The following is a 22,025-nucleotide window of genomic DNA, read 5'->3' as shown; positions in this document are numbered from 1 at the left end:
CTAGCTCCTGAACTGTGCATATGCAGTCATGTAGTTGGAGCGCGGCAGAATCCTAACACTTTGCATTCTTTTTTTTTTAACTGTTTCCTTTCTACCCATGGAGCAATATTGAATTCAAATACTTACATTTAACCACACAAGTTAAATTGCTCCAATGCTTTTATCTCTTTCTGTGGCAACTTTATTCAGCTGTTTTAAGCACTTATCATTTCTACTGTTTTACAAATTTCTTGTGGACTGGTCCTTTTCACCCTCTTGTCATCTGAATCAGCTATTAGATCTGAAAGTACCAGATAGAACTTCAAAAATAACTTTTAAAATGAACTGTCATTTTCAAACCTCATTTTTTCTTCATTAAAAGTTTTATAGATCTTTCCATTACATATCATATACAAGTTTATATCACTTTCCTCTGTTATTATTAGACAGAAATGTCTAAGAAAGATGTAGTGCAAAATACAAAATATAGAAATTGGTAGTGAACATTTGAAAGATGATATTTAGACACCTTATAATATAAAATGACAATTTACTTAAATTTCATGTTGTTATATCATAAGTTATTGATTTAAATATTAAAATGATATCTATCAATCAGACATGAGAACCCAAACAACAAAACTAAATAATGGAAAGACCTGAGCTAAAAATTGAGAAATCAGTAATAAAGTTTCTTTGGATCCCTAGCTTTATTGCTTATGGCAACTTTGATGCTAAAATGTACCATACATCACACAATGACAAGGTTTAGTAAATGAAAAGTACAAAACTTTACATAAATCAACTAAAAGATTACATCAAAATGCCAAAAATTTAACAGAGTCAAAGCTTTTACTTGTAACTGTTCAGACAACCATCTCACATAATTGTCTCAAGACCATCAGCTCTGTGGGAAACAGTATTCAAATTGATTTTTGAGAAAACAATTATACTTTAAAGAAAAAGAGGTGGCTTAGCAGTGAAGAGCACTCCTCTTGCAGAAGACCTGGGTTCAATTGCCAACACTCACATAGCAGCTCACAACCCTCTGAACTTCAGTTCCAGGGTATCCAATGCCCTCTTTTAGCCTCCACTGATATCATGCACACACCTCATACACAGACATGAATGTAGGGAAAACACGCATGCACTTTAAATGTAAAAGAATTTTAAATGGTCACAGAAATTTAGTCTCAATTTCATTACTTTCTCCCAAGACCAGTTCATCCTTTTTTCCCCGCTTTGGCTTCCTGTAAAAATACCCTTTTAGTACTAATACATATGTTGTCATTTAATGCTTACCTTTATTTATTTATTTATTTATTTATTTTTGCTGAAAAGATCTCGTGGGAGCAAATTGTGTTTTATGTAATTATAAGAGCTCCTATTCCAACATCTTGTAGCTTTTCAAGACATTAGCATTCTCAGTCTGACTTTGCTTTTTTTCATATTAATGTTTGGCATTATTTCAACTATATCATCAATTATCTCAAAAGCATTGTAACACTAAACCACTGTGTTAATGTTTCTCTTTAATGTACCTCTATCAGTACTTTGCTTTGCAAAATTATTCTGGCTATATGACAATCACTATAAAATATAGTCAAATTGCAAAATAATTCCAATTTGATATTGTGGTGCTGTTACTGTCTATAATTAATACACACATTGCTTTTTACAGTGGCAGTCTACTAGGTTAGCCAGTCTGAACTTAACATGGCCATGGTATACTGTTGTTTCAAAGTGAAGAGTATTGTTTAAGTTCTAGACCTGTTTTTCTTAAATAGGAATGGGAATAAAGAGTTATAGGTACATGTATGAATGAAGATAATACCCCAAGTATCTCAGCCTTAGATTTACACTGTATTGTTCAGGAAGATCAAAGCAGATTAATTCATTACTTATTATAAAGGCTTATTTTTAATTTAAAATAATTAAGAAAATTACTTGGAAGCAAAACAGTATAGTGTATTCTACTTCTTAATACATATGTCATACTATTCTGTAAATTTTAGTTGTCTCGATCAAAAAAAGACACAGAAGAGCCCCTTTCAACTTTAACTAGACCTCAAGTGAAAACAGTTCCCACTGGAGCCTGAAATTTCATTGACTTTGGAGTAAAGTCTAAGGAAACACCTATGGGGAGAAACTGTTCTATATAAAAGATGATGAAGATTTTAGAAAAGGGGAAAGATTTGGGAAACGATCCCTTTCACAGAGGGACACAGTCACAGTTGTCCATGACCTCTCGAGTATATTTCCTTACAGACAAGGTCAAGATGCCCTCACCAGCTTCTGGCTTAGCACCACTTCCTTACTCCATCCCTCTTTCTTCCAGGCTAAATAGCAAGATAGCCATTGAGCATGGTACTTAGAGTCCTTAAAACACAAACCTATAAAACTAAGTGAACCAACTTACTTGTGAAGTAAATCACTCAGGCATTGAAATCACCCGGGCTTAGAGCGGCTTCCCTCGTGTGTGTTCCTAGTCAGTAACCAAGTAACCATAAAACACCAGAGTTAGGAAATCTAGACAATTAATAAATGTTTTTGTGCCCTGGATATAAGGAAGGCTTATCAACTAGGGAAAGGAAATAACAAAAATATGAAAGTTGTTTTCCTTCTCTGCTTTCTCCCCAACCCCCTTTTACTCTGGTTATGCTACTACATGTTATTTTGTTGTTATTTTAAGAAATTGGGGTGTTTTATATTTTGTTGGTTGGTTTTGGGTATTTGAGACAGGGTTTCTCTGTGTAGCCCTGGCTGTCAGGGAACTTGCTTTGTAGACCAGGTTGGCCTTGAACTCACACACACACACACACACACACACACACACACACACAAACACACACACACACACAAAATGTTCCTGGACCATCTCTGCCACTATTTAAGCACTGGAATTACAATAGTAAATTAAACAGCCAAAAATTATTACCTTCAGGGACCTTGTATCCTGTGAAGTAAACCAGGGAAATAAATCAAATATTTGAGATAGTTGTGATGGTGGGGAATTTGCCTTAGTGCCCAAACACATGATGATTGTTTGAGGAAGTGAATGTGATCCTCAAATCCTAACCTGGTTATGGTACCAGTTTTAAACCAAAGTGAGAAAAATAATACCAGTCTTCCTATTCTAGTTATGTTAGCAGGTGGTAATTTTGGTCTTTCAGTACAAGAAGTGGGGTAGAGAAAGGATTAGAGCATTACCAGGAGCCTGTAGAAAAAGCCAGAGGGAATCAGTGAACTGCAAAACTAAGAAAAAGAAAATACTCATGGCTGGGGAAAAGTCCTCTGAAAGCAAAGTGTGCACCTGATAAACATGAGTTCAGTCCCCAGGGTCCACATCAAAAGACCAGGTGTGATGTCACACACTTGTAATCCCAGCCCTGGAGAATCATGACAGGCAGTTCCCTTGTGCTCATATTGCCATCTAGCCTAGCCTATTTGACATGCTCCAGGATACTGTTTCAAAATAAAGGTGAAAAAGTACCAAGGAATGATACCCAAGATTGACTCACTCTATCCACATGCACATACTTGTATGTTCATACACATATACATACATAGACACACACATTGTAAGACTAATTCAGCAAAGTTGCAGAATGTAAAATCAACAAAAGAATCTATTCATTTATATTAACAGTGTATAATATAACAATACAATGTACATTAACAATGTATACTATAAAATGAAAAGTAATAGAAATCTCCTGTTTTCAATAACATCCAAAAGAATAAAATATGTTTCCCATTTTTTAATGTGGGAAAAACTTTCTTTTAACTAATTCCTCCCTTTAAGAAATCCCAATTGACTCACCAAATCTGATGACAATGAGATTCAGATGATGGTGTGGCAGCAGCCTGAGGAAGGGGCCCAGAGAAAGCCACAACCCCCTGGGAGAGGAAAGAAGTAAAAGATCCAGCTGTCTGAATGGGGGAAGTGTGCGAAAGTGGCCATTTTTACAGTGGTGGGAGTTTGGTCTCTGTTTGATAATATATTAGACAGTCTAAAAGTGGAACAATTAAATGAGACAATAATTAATGGTATTTATGTAATGTCAATTATAAGTATTATTTGTCTGATCATTTTGGTTTTGTCATTTAAAAAGTTGGTTAATATGAGTGACAAGATATAAATTTTAGAAAAACTTATTAAAACAGATTATAGAGATATTCAGACCCAGACAGAAGAATTTAAAGGTGAACCAACCTCAGCATTACATTATACGGTTACAGAGAAACAATCCAAGGCTTTGAAACAGGCAACCTTAATCTATCCAGTAACCTTACAGGAATTACCCAGTGATAGAAATCCTCAAGGCTATGTAAGGAGCTGACTGGACTCCTATGCAAATGTTAGATTTAAGAAGATTCAAAGAAGCAATAGTCTCATATGGCATCCACTCATCTTTCGTGAAGCAGAAGTTAAACTCATGGTCAACTTGTAATAGAATTATCCCCCAAGACTGGAGAGATTTAGTTACAGCCATCTTAGAGGCTGGTCTCCAATTACAATGGAGGAACTGGTGGAAAGATGAGACTAAGACCATTGAACAATGAAGTAGGGCTAGAGGTATGGAAAATTGCCAAGATCAACTTCCTGAAGAAGACAGTTATGCTGATATACAAAAACAATCTTTGAGCCAGGAGGTGGTGTCGCACACCTTTAATCCCAGCACTCGAGAGGCAGAATCAGGCAGATCTCTGTGAGTTGGAGGCCAGCCTGGTCTACAGAGAAGAGATCCAGAATAGGCACCAAAACTACACAGAGGAATCCTGTCTTGAAAAAACAAACAAACAAAAAGACAATCTTTATATGATGATCACACCCTGGCTTTATGTGGCATGGCAGCCTTGAATGCTTGAGATAGAACTGAAGAAGTAGGAAAGAAAACTAGTCATTTACAAAAGTTATACAGGGCCCAAAAGAAACCTTCACTGATTTCTTACAAAGACTGACTTCAGCAGTGAATAAAATAATACCAAATTCAGAAGCTGGACAGAAATAATTGAATCTCTGGCTTTTGAAAATGCTAATGCACAATGCAAAAGGATAATTGGGCCATTAAAGGCAAGATCAGCACCCTTGGAGGAATGGATTTGTGATACAATTAATATTGAATCTCATGATGATGCTTGGATAGGAGAGGTGATTTTCAGAGGTTTGAAGAAAAACAGTAATGTCAAATGTTTCAGTTGCGGTAAACAAGCTAATCTAAAAAGGGACTGTAAACAGGGCATTTCTAGAAATAATGTTTTTTCAAGGAATAAACCCAACAGAATGCGTGTTCCCTTCTGGATTATGGGGAAGGTATGGAAAAGGCAGACATTGGACTAATGAATGTATATCAACAAGAGACAAACAAGGTAATCTTTAGCCTTTGCCATCAGGAAATTCCCTGAGGGTCCTCTTGCAGACCCCATGTCAAATTTGGTTCACTCATTTCCTGTCATTGTGGAGGAATCTCCTTCCCAGAGCAATTAAATAACCAAATATCTATTGTAAAAAAAAAAGCACATTTTTTTCTCAAAAACTTTTTTCTCAGTTGACCAAAGACAGATAATTGAAGTCACTACTTTAGAAATAAGATTTGCCTCAGAAGTACTTGCTCCAGACCAGTTCAAAAAGTGGCTGAAATTCAATTTGAAATAAGATAAGGACAACTATTTATGTGTATTCTTTAACACATAATTTAATATGCAAACAGAATTTTCCAGAGGAACTGCCATAACCTACTTTTATTTGATTATCATATACTATTTATTTTTTATTGATCCAATCTGACATCTTTATTTATTGGACTACATACATGAATATCTAATGAGAAGACTTTTTAAATTTCTAAGTTACATGTATAACCCAAACAAATTATAGGCTAAAGGTCATTTCTATATAATGGGGCTTTCTTCTTGGAGCAAATATTTGTAAAAGGCAGAGTACATTTGTAATTGGATCTAGGACCCAGGATTAGAAATTCATTTTCTTCTTTGTACTTCCTGCCAACCCATCATCTTTTTAATCTGACCTCTTTATCACCAGTGGTACTGATAACAAACCTTATAACTAATAGAGACTTGATGCTTCATACTTAATTACTGCAGGTAATAACCTTCCTTAAACACAGTTAACTATTATTAAAGGTGAAGGGTACTGCATGTCTATCCAGGACCAAACTAGGTTCATGAGTTTTATCTCACTGGTGTTATTTGAGTGTGGCCCTGCCATTTCTTATTTATTACCCAAGGAAAAAAATGTATTTTTCACAGGTGAAATAAAAGTTAAATATTTTTAAATTTCCCATTTGTTAAATTTTAGAATTTATGTGAATCTTCTTTGGCATATTCTTACAGTTCTATCAGACTAAATTAAAAACTTCATAAAAGGAGAGATTATTTTTCCTTTTGACTGCTAATGTCAACAGTATATATGTCATACAGAACAGTGCATTTAGTAGCCAGTCAATAAATGTTTACTATATTAAGTTGAATTGGCTTAGCCTTTAAGTATGTCAAAGGATAAATGACTTATCTATGAACCATCTCTCAAAGTAGTCTAGCATTCTACCTATTCATCACTACCACAGATAAATAGTTAATGGAACAAGAGGTAGTATATGATAAGAAGTGGAGAGTCATGTTTACTAGCAAGATGTCATGGACTTCGATGTGGTGTCCTTAGAGTGAGAGCCAGCATCACCCTTTCTTAATTTGTGTGAGTATATAAATAGAACTTAGAGGTACTTGTTCATAAAGGAATCCACTAGAGCTAGTTCATTTGTAAATAGAAACTCATGGTGTCTGAGTTCTTCTGACTTCTTAATAGAAATTAAATCCCTTTCTCCTATTTTGGTTTTATTTAGTGTATTTATCTGATGACAATTCATATGGAAACAACATTCAAACAATTACTAAGTGAATCTTAAAAACTAAGGCACATGTACAGATTAGCTATGATTTTGCTCTGAGTACTTGAATTTGAATATTGTTTGATATGTCTTATATACTGTACTTCATTCAATTTTGACGAAAGAATTTATTGAGTACTTTAGGTATGATAGTAGAATTCAGGTTGCATAGAGAAAGAACACCTTTTCTTACTAAGATAAATTCAGATGGGCACTGTGAGATAGGGAATTTTTGTCTGCACAGTTGCAGTAGGAGTAAGGGAAATGGTGAGAGGGCAGACAGATTATCCTTGAACAGAAAGTTAATAAAGCCAGCTGGTAGCAGGGTATACTAGTTCAATTCTCCTGTGACTGTGTTCCAGTATGAAGGAATTCAAGTAACTTAATGAATTACTTAGTTTCCACTTAAAAATACAGAGGAAATCCTGATGAACAGGAATTAATCATCTTTATTTTTCTACAATATTTAACTTATCAACTAGTTTTATAGAAAACATTTAACATTTTCACTAAGATTCATGTTATGAAAACTCACATAATAATAATATATTTTGATGGGAAAAAATCCTTCTGAAACCCCATTTAGAAATTACTTTTAACAATGGGGAAATTCTACTTTATTTCACAGTTATACAATATTTATTTTCAAAACTGTCTATCAACCTATTTGAAACCCAGCTTTGAAGTTTGGGCTTCAAACCACGGCTCCATGGTAAAGAAAAGAGTACTCACTGCTCTTAGAGAAAGGACTGGAGTTCCATTCCCAGTATACACAAGATGGCTCCCAAATGCCTCAAATGCAGGGCATCCAATGCAACCCTCCAGCCTGTGGGCTCCTTCATGCACATGTGCACAAAAACTCATACAGGCATGTACACACATGTATATAATTTTTGTCTTTAATGCAAAAGAATATCAGAGTTTGTTAGAGTAACTGATGAAAGTTACTTTATAAGGTAAACTAGTTTTCTTTTTTGAAAAATGTGTCACTTAGTGCTGAAGTTAAAAGAGAGGAAAATGTCCTTTCCCATTACACTTTTAAATACAAAATTAATCTGATGGATTAAAAATAGATATGGCTTATCAGTTTGTTGACTATTAGATCCTAATGTTATCCCACTATCCATTGTATCACATGCAACTGCTGATTTATCCCGATTGATATAAACTTAACTTCTTTTTCGTTTTTTTTCTTCCTGTCTACCCACACCTATATGTCTTGCTGTTCTATTCTCTCATTTGTTCTCTCAGCCTAGCTACATCACTTCTTCTTTCTAGCCAGCTCTGGCACTTCCTCTCTGTCAGTACAGAACTCCAGACGTCTATGCCTAGAGCTGGGATTAAAGGCATGTATCACTATGCCTGCCTCAAGTGTGGCCTTGAACTCACAGTAATCCAGACATATACTTGACTCCAATAAACTTAACTTCTTAAGATATGCTCTGTTTGTTCATTTATGTTTTCTGTTACCTACTTCAGACAGTCTGATTAATGTATGTATTAATTCATTTATACAATTATACTCATTTTTAATGGTGTTATCCTATAATTTTTCTAAGATAAGGTCTCACTATGTACCCCAAGCTGACATTGAACTCACTCTCTAGCCTAGGTTGGCCTCAAACCCATAATCCCCCTGCCTTAGTCCCCTAAGTCCTGTGATCATATGCCTGCTCCACCACAGTCATCTGGCCCATGACTTTTTAATGGTGAGCCACTTCTGCTTGACCAACATTCTTCCTGTTGCAATGATTTAAATGATGTGCTTTCTATTTGTCTCTTTTGTCTTTAATAGCTATGATATTTCCTCCTCTTCTTTGAGTTGCACAAAGCCTAACTCCATGCAGTTAGAGTATGCTTTTGATCTTTGTGTGATGGAAATGTACTGAGAATGTGTGTGGCTGCAGTATGACTTCTAACATTCACATTGCTCATTATTCATTTGCATTGTCAGTATTTACTTGTTTGCCATTCTCAGATAGCAAGTTTTACTGACTGGATAAGCCTCTTACTTCTGCTTTATGTTTTACTTTGAGTAGATGCAAATTGCTCTTACCTGTCAGCTTCCTTAAATTTCCTAATTCATCATTTGTTATCCTGCCCACTGGCTTTTTCTTGGCTCTTGGCATCCTCAAACAAGCTGTTCATGAGTAACTGCTCATATGAAGTGAACTGTATTGAAACTGCACATTTAATATAAAAAGACTGCTTTCGATTTCCCCATCATGATCTTGATGCCCCTTTCTTATAGAATCCCTCTTCTCTCTCATCGACTGGACTCCTGGAGCTCAGCCTGATGCTTGGCTGTGGATCTCTGCATCTGCTTCCATCAGTTACTGGATGAGGGCTCTATGATGACAGGGTACTCACCAATCTGATTACTGGCGTAGCCACCTCAGGCACCCTCTCCACTATTGCTAGTAGTCTAAGCTGGAGTCATCCTTGTGGATTCCTAGGAACTTCCCTAGCACCAGGTTTCTCCCCATCTCCATGATGGAGACCTTGCCTTTTCAGAGGAGGGCATGAGAGGTGGGTTGGAGGGAAGGCTGGGGAGAGGTAGTGGGTGGAGGGATGAGAGGGGAATCTGTGGTTGGTATGTAAAATGAATAAAAAATTTCTTAGTAATGGAAAAAAATAGAAAAAGACTGCAATGAAATTCTATCCTTCCATATAAAAATTATGGACTCCTTTTGTAAAAAATAATGGAAATTTTACTTATATGTTTATTATGTGTTTGGATGTTGTACTTACAAGTGTGTCTGTGCACCATGTGAATGCCTGGTCCCCTCAGAGACCAAAAGAGGGCATCCTTCCCCAGGAACTTGAGTTACACATAGTTATTAGGCTCTGTAAAATCAAATCCCATTCTTCTGGAAGAACAACAAGGGTTCTTAACCTTTGAGATCTCTCTGGCCCCCTTATATTTTATTTATTTCTTTATAGTATAGTTTTACTCTAAAGTTGCTGTGGTTACTTCCTAATTCTTGTGGAATATTATCAGTAATAATCATCACTAAAAATGCTCACTATTTACTATGAGATAGACACTTGTCTGAGGGACTCAGAAGTGTTATATTTTCAATCTTAAATGAAAATCACTAGCTATGTTATTAAGCACTGTCATATCCACTGTTTTGCACTCCTTATATGTTGTAAACTAGGAACTCAAATACAAGCATCTGACCTAGACCTGAGCAATTTTAACCGTTGTGCTATACGTGCTTTTAATATTTTTGTGCAATTATTTATTTGTGTGAATGTGTGTGTGTAGGCATGCATGTGGAGGAAGTCAGAGGATAACCCAGCATAGTGGTTTCTCTCCACCATGTACATTCTATGAATTGAACTCAAGTCATCAAGCTTAGAAGCAAACACCTTTACTCACTGAGACATCTTGCTGGCCTCAGGAATGTACTTTAAAAAGATACATCAAGATAATGCATTTATGTACCCAATTAGAAGCTTTATTTCTACTGAATATCATTTATGTTGCTAGAATGGACTACGCATACTACTTGAAGAGAAAATTAATCATCAATATCATACAACTACAAAACCTGTGACCTGCAATTGTGACCTTCCTACAAGATATCCTGGTATAATAATGGTGTAAATGTTATCATAGTAAGAAACCACTTTTTTATTGCAATATAGGTTCACTCCATGAAATGAATCCCACACCTGGCACTGATAAAATTGCCAAGAATGTGAAGCTAGATAGGTAATGGGCCTAGAGGAAAACCTACTACTATTAGTCTGCCTAAACAGTGGCTCTCAACCTGTGGGTGGTGACCCCTTTGAGGGTTGAACTACCATTTCACAGGGGTCACATGTCAGATATCCTGCATATCAGACATTTATATTATGATTCATAACAGTAGCAAAATCACAGTTATGCAGTAATAACAAAATAATTTTATGGTTGGGGGTCACCACAACATGAGAATCTTTTCTTAAATGGTCACACAGCATAGGAAGGTTGAGAACCACTGTGCTAAAGGAACATAAGAGAATGACTAAAAATGATGTGTTGTTATACCCTTAATCACTATACCACTCAACTCCAATCAAAGAATCTTCTTGCTAGAGATAGTAATTATAACAGAAATCACAACTGGACAATGTGCAGAGAGTGAGAGACTTTGGAGTATTCAGCCCTAAATGGAATGTCTTTATCAAACCAGTGGAGTGACTCCAAGGAAACAGCATGTTCCAGACAAAATAGGCCTGATGAACATATGAGCTCACAGAGACTATGACAGAATGCACAAGACCTGTGTGAGCTCAAGCCAGACACATGGAAAGGAGAAAATAGTACAAAGTGCCAACCCTAAACAAGAAGCTATTTGCAATTACCTACTAAAAGAAGGAAAATCAGTTTTCCAGTGAGTGACACTGGGTATATTAAACACACTCCATTTGGCCCTTGATCAGGAATATTTGACCAACACAAAATAGAGTCCATAGTTTTTGTGTGCTTTTCAAATTTTTGTTTGGTTTTGGATTTTTTGTTTTTGTTTGTTTTTATTGTCTTTTGTTGTTTGTTTTGATTTTGGGGGGATTTTGTTTGAGAGAGTAGAGAGATAAAACATGAAATTAGGTGGGGAGGGATGTAGGGAGGTTCTAGAAGGAGTTGAGGAAGGGAAAGAATATTATCAAAATACATGGTGTGAAAAAATATTTTTCCAAAAAATTGTTGTAGAAAAAAAGATAGTGCCTTAACAACATTAAAACAGCTGAAAATGGTGCAAGTAATCTAAACCAGACCATCCATTGACTACTTTTTAAATTTAAATTTGTCTTATTCATCAGTTTGTCTAGTATTAGCATTATATTCTTATTTTGCACATATATACTCATGTGCCCTATATGTGTACATGTGTGTGCTTTGTCTGTGGCATGTGTCTGTGCAGCTACACATCCTTTCATGTAGAGGCCCGAGTTTGCAACATGTGTCTTCCTCCGTCACTCTCCACCTTCTATATTGAGGCAGAATCTCTCTCTCTTGAACCCATAGTTCTCCATCTAGCCAGCTTGCTCTGGAGGTCTCCTGTCTTTGCCTATCTGTCTTGAATTGCAGTCAGTCTCCACACTTCCCAGGTATTTATGTAGATGCTGAGGACCCAGCTTCCAGTCTTTACCTTATTTTCTCAGCTCTAACATTTATTTCTTCTGAAACCCACACACATTCACATATAAAAAATACATTAGTTGCAAAAGTATCAGATTGGTTATATAGATATGTGAATTGTTGTTAAAATGGAATTTTCTAAGTAAGCATTTAATGACACTCAAAACATTAGATTTATGAAGAGTCCTACCAGTCTCCACCCTAGGGAATTATTCCCAGCAGGACAATGACAGCTTTCACAAATGTCTTTGCATGTAAGCACCAAATTCAGTGTGTCATCAGATGCTGTTCCCCACCTTAGACGACATACTTGGCCAAATGAGAATTTCCTGCCATAGATTTAGGCTATTCATTTCTCTTTTCCTCTGCCTCTGGTCATTCTCTGTAGTCAGAGGAACTCCTCAGCCTCTTCCTGTGTTGGGGAAATTGGGAAGTTACTAATACTCTCAGCTATCCTCAACAATTGTAGATGGAACAGAAATTTGGAACTAACATATAATTCTATTATAGTATCCTTCTGATAAGCATGTTTGGAGCACATACTACAGAATCCTTCGGTGACTCCTTCATAATGTTAACCAGTGGTTCTCCTAACCATGAGCCAATTTCATAAGGTTTTTATAGACTTTTCCTTCTCCATCTCACACCCTGTGCCTCCCATTTGCATTGACCTGGAATTATCTCCCAAACAAATAACTACCCATATCCAAGTACTGGTTTTAGGCATTCTGGCCCAACCCAAACTAAGGCTGGAACTTTAAAGAGAATCTTCATTTTCCTTAGAGAGATATTGTAGTTCTTTTGGGTGGTGCTTTTTAATTTCAGAGATCCACTAAAACTCTTTCAGCTCTGTACATATTATATAGTAGCATTAGTTATCTGTTTCAGGAAATGATAGGTTTATGTTTACTTTATATGAACATTTCAGTATTTAAATCTACATTTAAAATTAAGTTGTTTGAAAAACATTTGTTATTGTACAATTATCACCTCTAACTATGCATAATGTCCTTTTTTTTTTTTTTGGTTTTTTTTGAGACAGGGTTTCTTTGTGTAGCTTTGCGCCTTTCCTGGAACTCACTTGGTAGACCAGGCTGGCCTCAAACTCACAGAGATCTGCCTGCCTCTGCCTCCCGAGTGCTGGGATTAAAGGCGTGCGCCACCACCGCCCGGCGCATAATGTACTTTTTAAAACCCTTGTTTTGTAGGGTACACCCCTACACAACTTCAGGGGCTCTATCAGAACACATTAGGGCTGTGTTATAAAAGTGTTAATTTGATTCCTGTCAATATAAATTTCATTTAATGGATTTTGATATTTGCTTTTTTTTCAAAATTAAAAAAAAAAAAGGTGTTCAGAAAAACCACATGGTAATTCCTGGTAGAAAAATGGTGTCACAGCCCTCTTCTCCTATAGAATGAAGACAATGCCTTCTTACCTCTTTTCTTCTCTGTAATGTGCTTCATGTTTAGTGAAGAAGAAACTTTTGAAATACAGAGAGTTAACAGGTTCACATATTGTGCATTTTATCATCCCCTAAACCTAAATTTATGAATAGCTGGTATTAAATGACCTTTAATGATTAAAATAGACTGTCTGGTGATATGCCTTTATTTGGAAACACATAAACATGAAGGTTATAGAGAGCAAAATATTATAGATTTGAATTATCTCTGAAATGTATTCTATAGCTTCATGCAAATGGTTGTGGCTCCTTCTATGGTCAGGTCCCTTGGATGCATGTGTGGATGTCTGCCTCCTAAAGTGCTTTTGTTAACACCATAATTTTAAATTAAGTTTTCCAGAAAGCTGTTTCTGCTGTACATTGTGGCATCTAAGATTAGGTCAGTAGCCATAAATCTCATTTATGTACTTAATGCAAAGGAGATACAACTGCCTTGGGAATCATGGAGCCAGATTCCTTGCTTTGCCCCTCTTACAAGATATTGACATATAAAACAAAATGCTCCCATTTTGCTTTGCATCTCTCTTCGTTTAAAACTTTAAATAAAGAATGTTTATGCAGGGTTCTTTTTCATTCATAAAAATGGAAATCACCCTTAGTGTCTGCATGAGTAGGCTTGTATTCTTGTTCACGAATTCACATGATAGATTGGCCCATAAAATCTTTACGTTTGGCTTGTGCAGCTGAGTTCATGACTGAATACCGAATGATAAAGAAGTCTTAGCATTTTGTAGAAAGCAAAGAAATCATGCCTTCTAGATGGCCCTTAAGCTAGCTTTTAACTGCCTGGAAATCAGCTAGAAATGCATAATCAAACTTGCCATTAAAGGCACAGTGTGTAGCATAAATCTTTAGAACATAATCTGCAAATTAATGCAAAGGGGTTCTTGCCCATTCATTTGGTTTTCATTATATTTGCATGGAAGTCTGCCAATCCAAACACATATTTTTTTTTTACCTTTCTATCCATCAGAAGTAAAAATAGAAATGATGGATTGTGTCACTGGCCAGTCCAACAGCCTGGTTCTTTCAACGCATTACTGTGTATTTACTGGTTTAGGTATATTGTTTTCAATTTCTGGCAGAATCGTCGGGTTTTGATCCTTGGTAGAAAATGTCAGTGCTCACATTTCCTGTGGGGTTTTGGCCTTTTTGTGAAAAGGTAGGGAGGGCTAAATGAATTATGATGCTGTCATCTGAAGAAACCACAATATATTTCTTTGCCAAATTTTAGCAAGAACATAGCTGATCATCTGCTTGTACAAGTCTTTTGCTGAACTCTACCAGCAGTTCATGCAGGCTACTGCCTGTTCTCTTCCATGCTGTGAGAATGTAGCATGCACAAGTCCTTTTAACCTTCCTTTTGCAAGGTTAATGGATTTAATAACCCCCATGGAAGATATGTTTTGCCACAGGGACTTAGGAATCTAAATTTATGAATTTAGAATTTCATAACTGAGCTTAAATAAAACTAACACAAAGTTGCTTCATAATGCAAACAGGATATGGAGAACGTACTTGTCTTTCATTAATTTTTGGAGAATGGGCACTGATCTCATAATTTTCAACTCAGTATCCTTATGTTCTATACAGTAATACATATTTCCTGGCAGCATTTGTGCATCTCAGCAAACAACCCATTTCTGAACATTTGTAAGAGTGTATGGGCACTGCAGCCATAATAGACTGTATTCTACAATACTTAGATATTCCTCAGTAACCATCAGTTCATATTACATAATTGTTTTTACTGACCCCTGAGGGAATGTCTTTTCTTGGATTAGCTTCATTATTTTTCAACCAATTCATAACATATCATAGCAAAAACAATCTTAATTTTAAGGATTGAGGTTCCAAAGGGTTGTTTAGTTTTATTTGTTATACTTTCTCACTCTAATTTTTAAACCACTTTTGAATATTTTAATGCAAATTATCTTTATTGAATAATGTTTAAGTCTCTGATTCTTTTGTAGTTTTGTTTTTTTATGTTTGTCTCATTATTTTTCCCCCTTTGGCCACCCATAGCCTAGAGTGTTTCCTTTCCATGGCATGTATATAGCAATCTTTTTTGTTGCCTGCTCTGTGTCATATCCTATATGCTACATGTTAGTTTTAGTGACTAAGATGAAGTACACTTATTTTTGCACTTACATGGTTTAATGTCTTGTGGGATAAAGGCATATAATTATAATAAATAGATGAAATGTAGAAAAGCAGACATTCAGACTGATGGAGAGTTAGAGAAACAGAGGGGTGCATCTTGGGCTTTTAGATGGACTTTTACCTGTCTTTCAGATAGTTAGGGAAAGGCAGTAGAAATATGGAGGAAAATAGTGCCTGTCAGGCAATACGTGATCAGGGCCAGTAAGTGGCATTGTAAGGTCTAAACGCAAAATGGTATGATAACATAGATGACTTGATGAAATGAAGGCAGAAAAATCAGTCATGTAAGTCAGCGTACAAACAAGCATTGAGCCTATGCCATGTGTTCCTCTGTGTTGTACTGCTGGACTGGAGAAATGCCTGAAGACCAGGGTGCACCCTCGGAGAACTTGAAATTTACTGGCAAAGGGGCCTACAACTTGTATTTAAGGGCTAAGCTAGAGTATAGTTAGAGGAAAATAAACTCTGAGGACTATTCAAGAAATACTTTTACTCCATGAGCACTCTGAGCCACAACACCTACCTTGACTATAATCAAAAAGACAAGTGATTACAAATTATTCCATATATGTTTAAACCCAGACATGGCAGCCTCTACTTGTGGACACTGAGGAAATTTGAAACTCACTGCCTCTTTTCATATACATTTGCCTGATTCATCCAAGCAGATGGAAGTCATGGCACTTCCCAGGGTAATGGAATTGAAGGTAGTGAAGAGAGCAGCCTTTTGTAACTGGAAGATAATTTAACTAGACACAGCATGACCATCACTTTGTGTGTCAGGACTGTGAATTTCTTCAGAGTTCATCTAACCAGTAGATCAGCAGATAGCTAAGCAGGGAAATGATCCCACTTGAAGATGGCAGGTTTTAGGGAGCCTAAGTAGGAAGAGACAAAGAGTAGGGTGGTGCAGGTTCAGTCTAAAGTTACTCACTCTGTTCCCTGAAGAAGCATGGACTGACTCCAGCCAATCCACCTGTTCCATATCCAGTATAAGAAATTCAAGGCCTGGCAAAGTTAGAGATCAAAGTCTCACAGCGAATGGGATGGGCACAGAGATGAGTTGAGAACCCATCCTTTGCTTTCACAGACTCTCAACATTGTATTCAAAAGTATCTCTGTCCATCTCAGGAACTTGAAGGTAGACAAGGCTGCAGCTCCAAAGCTACAGCAGTAGATAAAGTGCTGGCTCCACTGCTGCTGCTGTAACCTCTAAGAGATAAGCTGCTGAATTAACAGCAGGGACCAGCAGCCCTAAGTCAGATGCTGAAGGATGAAGTGGGGATGCACATACTTTTCTCATATTCCTTGGCTCTGAAGTTTTAAGTAATAAACTTACAGGAAAACGAAGTAATATAACTTTAATAATAATTTCTCAATACTAATACTTATCAAAATCCTATTTAGATTCTGATTCTGCATTCAGTTTATAAGAAACTAAAAATATTTCCCCGCTATGTTAAAAAATGTTGATGATGGAATAACTTTAGAACATTAATCCCTAGTTGTAAGTAAGTTCACATTGGGTGAGCAATGCACAAAGATAAGATGATACAGCTTTGGGTAAACAATGGCCTTTTATTAAAGCATCTGAATATGGCAGGAACTAAGGAGGTCATTGGCAGCTGAGCTGCTTTGAAAACTACTGACTTTGGGAGCAAAATGATGCTGTCAGAGTCATCTCTAATGTTCAGATATGGATATCTGATGACATCCTGTGTTCTCTATAAACAAAAATAGCCCCAGAACAAAAAAAAAGAAAAGAAAAGAAAAAAAACAGTGCCCCTCCTTTCCCAAGTGGAGCATTCTCTTGGCTATAGTCCCACAAATATGTTCATTGAAACAAAACCAAAAATGTGTTTTAAAGACAAACCAAAAACCAAAATCGCCTTCAAAGAAAATTGTGTCAAAGCCATTTGTGAGAAAATACTATGTCCATGGCCTCCAATAAGTCATTGTCATCATCTTTCAGGAGAATTTTAAATGCAAACTTCAGAGGTTGGTCTGCATCTTTAAAATCCATTGTGGCCAAATTTCTAAATAGTCTTATTAAATAAAAAACACAGAGCCAGAAATTTGGGTTAAAGCCTTAGAGAGATCAGGGAAATATGGAACACCACCAGCTAACCTCATCTCACCAACTCTGCAGCTTCCAAAAAGCATGACTTCCTGTCTATCCAGGCTTCTATGCCTTGCTTTTCTGCCCTCTCATTGGTTCTTAGCCAACCTACTTCACTTCCTCTTCCTACACAGCTCTGTCACTGTCTATCTGTACAGACCTCCAGGTCTCTATGATTGGCACTGGGATTAAAGGCATGTGTCACCATGCTTGGCTCTGTTCCCTAGTGTGGCCTTGAACACACAGAGATCCTGCCTGCTAAGGGATTAAGGGCATGTGCTGCCTGACTTCTTTGTTTACTTAAAATGACTGCCCTTCCCCCCCACCCATCTTTAGACAAGCTTTATTTATTAATGCACAAATAAAATATTACCACATTCAAGAGAATTATCAGCTGAAGCTGAGAAATGGCCTTGGTAGAAAAGAAAGTACAGGAAGGCCATGTGGATTGTGTGGATCCAAAGCTTGATTACATTTTGGTAATTTTGCCCTCTACACATTCTCCTACAAGAATTTTAATGCAGAGGCAAGATATTATATTGGAATGGATATTTCTAACAAATAAACAGTAAAATATTAAAAACTTATGTGGAAAAGATCTCTGATTTTATTTTAAAAGGAAAATTGAGACTTTGTCAATTAGCAGGAATAGACCCAGCAGAAATTGTAGTACCTTTAACTAAGGATGAAATTGAACAATTATGGGCAGAAAGTTAACCTTGGTAAAGAGCTTGCAGTAATTTTTTGGGAGAGATTAATATCAAATATCCCAAAAGTGATAGCATTCAACTTATAAAGAGAGCTGATTGGATTCTGCCTCAAATTGTTCAGGAAACACCCATATCTGGAGCCCATACATTTTGTATAGATGCAAACAAACAAGGGTAGGCAGGTTACAAGTCAGAAAATTTAAGTATCATGGTTCAAAGTCCTTATAATTCAGTTCAAAAATTGGAATTGTATACTATTCTGTTGGTATTAATGGATTTCCCTGATTCTCAGTATACTGAAAGGGTGGTTTTATATATTGAGACTGCAGAATTTATCCCTGATGAGTCAGAATTAACTTTGTTATTTACTCAGTTACAAGATATAATTAGGAATAGGAAGTATCCTTTATATATAAATCACATCTGATCACATACAGGTCTGCCAGGCCCTCTAGCACAAAGTAATGATGAGATTGATAAACTATTGGCCTCAGAATTTCATAAAAAACAGCATGTCAATAGTAAAAGTTTTAAAAAAGGATTTTTTCCCATAACCTGGCAACAAGCCACGGAAATTGTAAGGAAATGTCCTACTTGTTCTTTTTAAAATCAGACTCCACTACCAGCAGGATGTAACCCAAAGGGGAATCAGAGGAAGGAAATCTGGCAGATGGATGTGTTTCACTTTGCAGAATTTGGAAAATTAAAATATGCACACCACAGTATTGATACTTATTCAGGATTTCAATAGGCAACTGCTTTGAGTTCTGAAAAAGCTGACTCTGTAATCAGGCATTTGCTAGAAGTTGTGGCCATCATGGGTATACCTGCACAATGTTCCAGCATATGTCTCTGGTAAAATGAAACATTTTTTTTTGCTTATTACAATACAAAGTATATTAAAGGTATACCACATAATCCTACAGGTCAAGCAGTCATAGAAAGATCAAATCCAACTCTAAAGGATATGCTAAATAAACAGAAAGGAGTAGCAAACCCCCGAGAAATAGATTACATAATGTTCTATTAATATTGAATTTTCTCAATGCTAATGAGAAAGGAACAACAGCTGTGGAGAGATACTGGATAATAGAAAAAAACTACAGAATTAAATCAGCCTATATACTTTAAAGATGTACTGACCTCAGAATGGAAACCAGGATATGTGTTACGTTGGGGACAAGGTTTTGCTTTTGTTTCTACAGGAGAACAAAAGTTGTGGATACCATCAAAATTGATAAAGGTTGGATTTGAACAAGAGAGCCCTCTCAATTAGAAGAGGTGATAGTTCATCAACCAGCATGACCATCCAATTTAAACTAACTTATACTACTAACAAATGCTTTTCATTTAATCAGATATAACTTGCCAAAAGGGAATCTCCCCAAAGTTAGGCTTGGAGAAGGGTTTTTGTTTTTGTCTTTCAGGTGAATGAAGGCTAAGGAATCTGAAGAACACTGGACAAATGAGACATCTGAAGAAAAAGGACAAATCATCTAAAAAATGTTCCAAGAAAAAGAGTAAATAGGCCTATTAGTATATCACATATAAAATTTCATAAGTCTTTCTAAATGTTTGTTTCTGCTCTTCTCTACGGACACTTAACACAAATGGTCTTTTTTCAGTCCCAGTTCAATTAAAAATTAAAGCTGGCTTTGGAGTTAGAGAACAGCTCTCTCCGTCTCTAAACCCAAGCATGTTGTTAGAAGGAAAATGCAAAATCTCTGTATCATGTCAGAAGAAAGAGCCATCTGATATGGGATAGAAGAAAACCAAAAAATTAAGCGACTATTCCATTGCCACTAATCTCAATTCTTTGGTTCTATTTTGATTCTTTAAACTTTTCTTAAATGTATGAATTTTATATCAAAATTTATAAGATATACATATATATATATATATATATATATATATATCTCTTCTGTTATGATATTACTGGTCCTGTAGAGTACTAAGTAATTCTAGATAAAAAAGGCTTCATTTAACTGCCTATACATGTTTTTGTGTTGGAGTCTCTATCAGTTTTCTGCAGGGAATCATGACCAGGTCTAGCAGCGAATTTGAAGTCTCCAGAAAGATGATGGGGCCCCACAATGATGATTCCACATGGACAATAATAATACCACTAAGCTGACAAAATCACTAAAAGATCAGCTTTGGACTACAAACTGCTCAGGACAATTTTGAGATAGCTAGCTGAGACGATCCAGCTTCACAGACTAGATGAACAAGGACTTGAGATAAGTCCTACATGCAGAGACTGGACAATAAATGATACAGCTACCTTTCCCAGGACTTGACTATTAACCCAAAATTTTTCTTTTCAGCATCACTAAAGATGCCTTTGCCCACCAACAGCAGGAAGTAATTTCAAGAACACAACGCCCATATTCCCGAGAGGTGGGGTGGGTGGTTTTGGTCTTTCAATGGGTTTTGGGTTAGGAATAATTGTCATTGTTTAGGATGGTTGGTTACAAGTTGTTACAAGGTTACAAGGAAAGAGAGGAAAGAGGCTAAACAAAGGAGATTAGATTTAAGGTTCTTGCTTAAAAAAAAAGAAAGAAAAGAAAAAAGAGGATATAAATAAGAGGTAGATTATTGAATCTACTTTTAAAAAAAGATAAGAATGATAGAATAAAGGGTAGATTATTGAATCTACTCTGAAAAGAAAAAAGAGAGGATATGGATATGATATGGATAAAAAAAAGGTAGATTGTTGATTCTACTTTTAAAGACAACTACTAATTTTAAATACTTTACATTGGATTGGACTTTTATATAGTATACAAATTATATATATTGACATTGATATTGTTAGAAAATGCTGTACATATATTTCTAATCTTGTTCAAGATATTGTACCTATACAGTTCATTTAACAATATAATGCAATTTGCTAATCCTTGAATGTTATTATTACCAATTACTAGGATATAAAGAAATGAAAGTTAGTAGTTAGACATTACAATCGAACTTGTAGTCATATTAGGTATGACTTTTATGGCCATACCTAATGGTTTTCAAGGCCAAGCAGAAATATATTTTAGATAAACAAGTCATCTTCAAACCCTTCAGAGATCTACAGAATATGGCATTTAAAATCTTTTTTTATCCCCAGAGCTGAGGACCGAACACAGGACCTTATGCTTGCTAGGTAAGTGCTCTACCACTGAGCTAAATCCCCAACCTCTTAAAATCTTTAAATAACATCGATTTTTTTTCTTTTTTTTTTTTTAAGACTATGAGACATGTCTGCTCCTGGCAGCACCAATCTACTTCAGAAAAGATATGAGTGTTGAAGAAACTGCATATGGAGTTAATTTTCACTGTGTCAAAAGTTAGCCACTGGGCAACAAAGTGCCCTTGCATCAACTGCTGACAGGATGTTATCCAAAATGGACAAACAGAACACAAAACAAAGGACTACCGATCCTTGCCAAGACAAATGTGGTTGCAGCTTTGGCAACAGGCATCTTCTGAGGCCAGGACAATATGGCACCATTGCTGAAGTGGCTTTGTAATTCAGAAAAGGTACAGTGCCCCTTT

The sequence above is a fragment of the Peromyscus maniculatus genome, chromosome 4 (genome assembly GCF_049852395.1).
Source record: "Peromyscus maniculatus bairdii isolate BWxNUB_F1_BW_parent chromosome 4, HU_Pman_BW_mat_3.1, whole genome shotgun sequence".
Taxonomy (NCBI): Eukaryota; Metazoa; Chordata; class Mammalia; order Rodentia; family Cricetidae; genus Peromyscus; species Peromyscus maniculatus.
Note: the sequence above shows the minus strand (reverse complement) of the source record.